This window comes from Schistocerca americana, chromosome 1 (genome assembly GCF_021461395.2).
Source record: "Schistocerca americana isolate TAMUIC-IGC-003095 chromosome 1, iqSchAmer2.1, whole genome shotgun sequence".
NCBI classification, from domain to species: domain Eukaryota; kingdom Metazoa; phylum Arthropoda; class Insecta; order Orthoptera; family Acrididae; genus Schistocerca; species Schistocerca americana.
Genome location: NC_060119.1, coordinates 29,957,994 through 29,964,821, shown reverse-complemented (window position 1 = coordinate 29,964,821; position 6,828 = coordinate 29,957,994). Strand labels below are relative to the sequence as shown.

The 6,828-nt window shown below is 46.5% G+C and overlaps 1 pseudogene; it reads left to right on the top strand.

Moving 5' to 3' along the window:
• Positions 1 to 4,058: 4,058 nt before the first annotated feature.
• Positions 4,059 to 4,176, top strand: LOC124561114 (annotated as a pseudogene).
• Positions 4,177 to 6,828: the final 2,652 nt, after the last annotated feature.

Here is a 6,828-nt window from a genome sequence, read left to right as displayed (position 1 = left end):
CGACCCCTCCTGCAATGTTGTGACCATATTTCGACAAACGTCGGATCAACTGCTTTCTTCCCTCTGCCACATTGCGCTTCAAAAGAAGTTGTGTTTTCGAATTTTGTAATCACTTTCTCCATACCCTTAGCAGACAACGAACTGCCGCCTTTTTACGCGTCGCTGAGTGTCCGTAACTTCTGCAGGAATACTGGTGCAGACTCAGCGTCTGACCTTTAGCACCGGCGCGCGCTCCTTCACGGAGACAGTTTTGTTGGGTTTCTCGGTCGCAAACGGGCGAACAGCCGTGCGCCGCGCGTCTGTTGTTCTGACGGCCACTGCGCTCTTTGTTTTTTCCCTTCTTTGTTCGATGTCGTTTGCTCTTGCACCAATAATATGCTGTTGAAACTTGACGTCATTCTGTAGAGTGGCTCTGTTTCTACAGCTTTTTGAAGCTGCGACTTTAATTGTGACACACTGTACAGGAACTAACGCATTTTTCTCAAGTCTTACAAAGTGGTCAGTTTTCTCTACTTAAGGGTTTAATGTAGTGTATGACATCACAGTAGCACGGCATGTTTGTCGTTCTGAATGTGTGTGAATTCCAAAGGGACCAAACTGCTGAGGTCATCGGTTCCTAGACTTACACACAACTTAAACTAACTCATGCTAAGAACAACACACACACCCTGTACTATCATTGCCACAGATACTACCACAACGCCGCGCCAACACAAGGTTGGCAGCCCGTCGTCTGCCGAGCACAGCGCACTCTAGCGGGCTGTGCAGCTCGACGGAACTGGAGTGTGCCTCGTTCACTTCTTAACTAGATTTCTACCTAGGCAGACGCACTTTCATAATCGGCCCTCAGCTAGCTCTGTAATGTTTGCACTGATTCTCTGAGGAGGGCCTATCAGACTTAGTCCCTGAGAATATGTTGTGTTAGTTATAGCCGTAGCTGCAGTCCTATAAACTACTGAAGATAAGTAATTTCATTGTACTATGTGTTTCTTGAATAATAATTCTTCTCTCTAACAGTGTACCGTACCGCATATTATTGCAACCTGGACTCTTTCAGATCCTGTCAACTCGGCCTCCTTCTTATTTGCATTTAGTAACGAGCTGTTAACACCCATGCGTTTTGTGCCTCTAAACAGTGAGACACAAGACACCCATGCTCGAGGAAGGACTCAAATCTCTTTGTCGTTCTGTTTTCTGAACGTATTTTCTAATCATCTAGTATCTGGAGCAATACCAAGCCTTTGGAGCAGACCGTTTTCAATCGGATTTTTGTATTAGCGCAGTACAACAGAACATAGAGGTTTTAACACAAATTAATTAATTCAAAATCGTCTCGGATGAAAAGAATGAAGGATGATAGCTTTGTACGTAAAAAGGTTTAGAAATAATTCTGTTCTCTGTAGTATTATATCCGATATACACTGATAAGGCAAAACGTCATGACCACTGCTCACAGCGACGTTGGATACCGCTTGGTGGAGTTGTGGTCACGAAGTTGATCGGATGTTCACTTGCTACTATCATGAGCATCTACGGAAAGAGGTAGAAGGGCAGTGAAAGTACCAGTAGGCGCTAAATTGTTGGATGCCCACTACTATTCACAGTACATGGGGTTGGGAGGCTTGTCTGCTCTGAAAGTATGATAGATGGTGATCTGTGGCATCTCTGCCGAAATAGCACAGTGCTGGTGCACGCACAAGTGTTTCGGAGCACATCGTTTTCACATATTGTTGTGGAACATGCAGCTCCGCTGCAGACACCCCTACGTCTTCACATGTTGACCCAACGACATGGCCGATTACGACTGCAGTGAGCACGAGACCATCAGGATTCGACCGTCAATCAACGGAAACGTGTCGGGTCTACAGGTGAATCACGTTTTTGCTGCACTAGGTCGCTGGCCGTCTCCAGAAAGCCCGTCATCGAGGACAACGGCGGCTCAAAAGGTTCAGCGTCTCACGTACACAGACTGGTGAGAGCAGTATTACGCTGTAAGGCACATCCTCCTGCGCTTGCATTCAAACTGTGGTAGTGCGAACCACCTGCATCCCTTTATGCTTGATGTCTTTCTCGACGACTGTGTCATCTATCAGCGGTATAATTGTCCACATCTAGGAGTCAGAACCGTGTTACAATGGTTTGATGGGCATTACAGTGAATTCATGTTGATGTCTCGGCGATCAAATTGGCTTGATGCAAATCCTATGGTAACCATGTGGGTTGTTACCGGGTGCCATCACCGCGTACGCAAATAAGCGGCCCGCGTGACCTGTGCCCAGACACGTAATGTTACATACATCCATAAGCCTACCAACAAACTGTCGCTTCCCTGATACAGAGTGTGCAGGTGGTCATACTGTTCTGGCACATCGGTGTACAGAAATCACTGATTCTTTTTGGGGTACGCGCACTGGCCACTTTTCCCCGTTGGTGAATGTGGTCACTTTGCCCGATCGGACTCCACATCGGCACTAGTCGTTCACAGATGAAACTATCAAACCGAAAGAAACAACCAGTATCCCATGAGGTTTGAGTTCGGCTTCTGACTGGAACATAGTTTTAATCAGCCACAAAGTTTCATATCAGTGCACACCCCGGAGTGGAAAACTCATTCCAATACTATACATGGCTTACCATACATCAGACGGGTGAAAACCACAAAAGTTTTTATTAGGAACTATCGGACCAAGCGTCGTCTGTCAAACTCGTTGACAGTAACGATGATCTATATTAGAACTAATCTGACCACTTCTCGGCAGGTAGCAGCCCTATTCAGCGTAAAAAATGCGCAATGGCGACTTTTCCCGCCCTGGTCACTTTACCCTACTTTTCCCTACGTAACATAAAGGCATGCAACAGGGTGTACACAGTAAATAAACATGCGGGGTGCCTCCCCTTCCCACTTTGCCTCATAGCGGTTCGTAGAAACTTGACATTCAGACAGGTCGTAGAGAGTAAATATGAATCTGAGGAACAGAACTGAGATGAAGTGGTAATAATGCGGAAAAAACTACGTGGGGATTATACCGGTACTTCTGCAGACGAGGAGGAAGAAAACTAAAAGGCATTAGCTTCAACCAAAGGGCCATAGACAAGGTTTTTTTGAACAGAAAACTGTAGAATAAAGCAAAAGAAGAGTTTAAAGCCATCACTGTAAACGAGATGACACGTCTTCGACGGCTCGCGTGCGCAAATCTGAATGGATCTGATACGTGGAACATTACATTATTGGAAGAGAAGATGATAAGTCTGCATATGACGTTGATGTCGACGATACTTTGGTTTTGTTAGGTGCGGGAATATTGTGGAAGAAGTCGTGTTTCATTTCCCTGGGGCCACACAATTCTTTATTTTTGGCATTTTATAGTGATCGCAGATTGATTGACAGTTTGTTTTGATAGGTTTTTACTTTATTTGCCATTCGATTTTCAGTGGGAGAATGAATTAAATCGTGACTGTTACTTTCGCTGAGGATGACGCACAGATTCTTCGAACTGAAAACTTTGTCAGCAGCTGTAAGGAAGTACAGTCACACCGTCCATCAAGAAGCGGGACAGAAGCAATCCACAAAGTTGCCGTTCTGTATCCTTTACATCCATCTGTTTCAGAATGGTAAAACATATTGTGGTCTCGAATACAATAAGGCCTCTAGCGTGGATTGACATTGTCCATTCCAACCAGCAAGGATTCCAAAAAAAATGGTCATGCGAAATGAAAGTCGCGCTTTTCTCACATGACCTTGTATCAAAGCAATCAGTTGGATGCAGTATTTCGTGATTTCCGAACGGCACTTGCCTTAATACCATAGAACACTTATTACCAGAAGAACTATTGTATAGCTATTGCATCAAACAAAATTTGTGTCTATGTTGGGGAATTCCTGGTATCCAACAGCTGGACTAGCATAACCACTGTGTTATTCATAACTGACTTAAAATCATTACTATCCGAATTCCATTTCTGTCAATTAATAGAACAGTTAACGCTTGTAATTAACAACGTAGTCATTGCCAGAATTAAGCTACCTACATTTATATTCATTCCTTCTCTTTTCTGTGGGCAACGGCCTTGCCGCAGTGGATACACCGGTTCCCGTGAGATAACCGAAGTTAAGCGCTGTCGGGCGTGGCCGGCACTTGGATGGGTGACCACCCAGACCACCATGCGCTGTTGCCATTTTTCGGGGTGCACTCAGCCTCGTATGCCAATTGAGGAGCTACTCGACCAAATAGTAGCGGCTCCGGTCACAGAAAACCATCACAACGACCAGGAGAGCGGTGTGCTGACCACACGCCCCTCCTATCCGCATTCTCAACTGAGGATGAGACGGCGATCGGATAGTCCGATGGGCCACTTGTGGCCTGAAGACGGAGTGCTTCTCCTTTCTGATGATTGTTTTGTATGTAACGTTGCCTGTAGTTTAGCAGGGTACGCTACGACCCATGCTGCGCACAGTGACCCTGATCAGTGACTAGCTGTCAAGACTCACCACTCTGCCGCCTTCAGAGGGAAGGGCAAGGGGGGTGAGACGAACTGACCACTAAGGGCAAGAAGCAGACGGCAACTCCGGGGACCCATGTCCGTAAGGCACATTGTCAAATTCCTGCAGTTTTTCGCATGATGTTGCCTGTGGAATATGGGGTCCAAGGAGACTGACAAAAACCTTAAAACGTAGAGTGGCGAACACCAGAACTCATGCTGTCTCTCACATTTCAAAGGAACCTTGTTTTGTGCTGATGAATCACCTTTCCATAGCAGAGGCGGAGGGGACGATAGCGGCAGGTAAAAGACCTCGAGAGACTGTGACAAGCGACAAACCTCCATTGTGTACAAGAATTCACTCCTCTTTGTAAAGCGGTGAGTGAACTTTTCTAGTGCTAGTTTTAGCGGGGTGAATAACATCAGTCCTTAAATGTTTTGAGAGGGTTTCTCTTTTTAACAAACTAGCAAAGTAGAGAAGTGAAGACGTCAGTTTCCAATAAATCCAGACGTGGCGATAAACATATTGGCCAAAATTCAAAGCTTAACGGAGGAACGGGGGAATAACTCAAAATCACTTGAGATCTGTGAACACGAATGTGTAACAGTAATATTGAAAAACTTTGTTTATGGGTGATAATACTGACGTTGAAACTTCCTGGCAGATTAAAACTGTGTGCCGGACCGAGAATCGAACTCGGGACCTTTGCCTTTCGCAGGCAAGTGCTCTACCAACTGAGCTACCCAAGCACGACTCACGCCCCGTCCTCACAGCTTTACTTCTGCCAGTACCTCGTCTCCTACCTTACAAAGTTTACAGAAGCTCTCCTGCGAAACTTGCAGGACTAGTACTCCTGAAAGAAAGCATATTGCGTAGACATGGCTTAGCCACAGCCTGGGGGATGTTTCCAGAATGAGATTTTCACTCTGCAGCGGATTGTGCGCTGATATGAAAGTTCCTGGCAGATTTAAACTGTGTGCCGGACCGGAACTGCAAGGTTCGCAGGGGAGCTTCTGTAAAGTTTCGAAGGTAGGAGAACAGGTACTGGCGTAAGTAAAGCTGTGAGGACGGGGCGTGAGTCGTGCTTGGGTAGCTCAGTTGGTAGAGCACTTGCTAGCGAAAGGCAAAGGTCCCGAATTCGAGTCTCGGTCCGGCACACAGTTTTAATCTGCTAGGAAGTTTCATATCAGCGCACACTCCGCTGCAGAGTGAAAATCTCATTCTGAAATGTTGTTAGCAGAAATACCATTGGGCAGCATTATGCAGAGACTTTTTCATTGGCACATGTGAACTGCTCGGATCAGTGGAGACGAGAAAGAACCCTGTGTCGGTGGAAAATGCACTTCATCCTGGGACATGATGGAGAGCACTTGTTCAGGGGATTGTGGAGAGAGCCCTGTGGCTCGGGACACGACAGAGAGGAGGGAATCCGTCTGGAGATGCGAAAGGGAGCTGATGTGCTGCAGTCTGCAGAGCTTCTTGTGGGAGTCGTGAGGAGAGCTCAGGACACGTAAGGGGACACTCTGCGTCTCGAGACCCCGTATAGAGCTGACGGGTTGCGATCGGCAGCACTTCTCATGGGAATTGTAAGGAGAGCACTTCAGCTCAGGACGTGAGAGACAACACAGTTTATCTGGATATCCAATACAGAGTTGATGTGTTGCTTGCCGCAGCACTCAACCTGGGAACTTCGGCACAGGGTACGACAGAAAGCACACTTTATCTGGAGGTCCAATAGAGAGCTGATGTGTTACAGTCTGCAGCACATCTTTTGGGAACGTTAAAGCGAACACTTTGTGTCAGGACACGACAGAGAACACACTTCGTCTGGAGGTCCGACAGACAGCTGATGTAATGCGTGACGTTAAAGGGAACACAACTCGTGAGGAGATCCGATAGAGGATAAAACGTTCTCGGTTTTCCAGCCGCGTCAATTCGAATTGAAGCGGCTCGAGAACCGAGAACGTTTTATTCGTGTTCCGAAGACACAGGTCTGATAGAGAGCTGATGTGTTGCGATCTGCAGCACTTCGTCAAGGTGATTGTGAGGAGAACAATCAGCCACAGGAAATGACAGAAAATGTACTTTGGTTGCAGATCCGATCGAGAGCTAATGCGTTGCAATATACAGCACTTTTTCTGAAGGTTGACGAGAGAACACTTCGGCTCAGGACATGAAAAAGAACATACTTCCTCTGGAGAAATGATGGAGACCTGATCTGTTGCCGTCTCCAGCACTTGTTCCGGGAATCGTAGGTAGAGACTTAGGCTCAGGAAATGACAGAGATCTCCTCTAAAGATACAGTATAGAGCCGGTATGTTTCAGTCTTCAGCACCACTTCTGGTGAT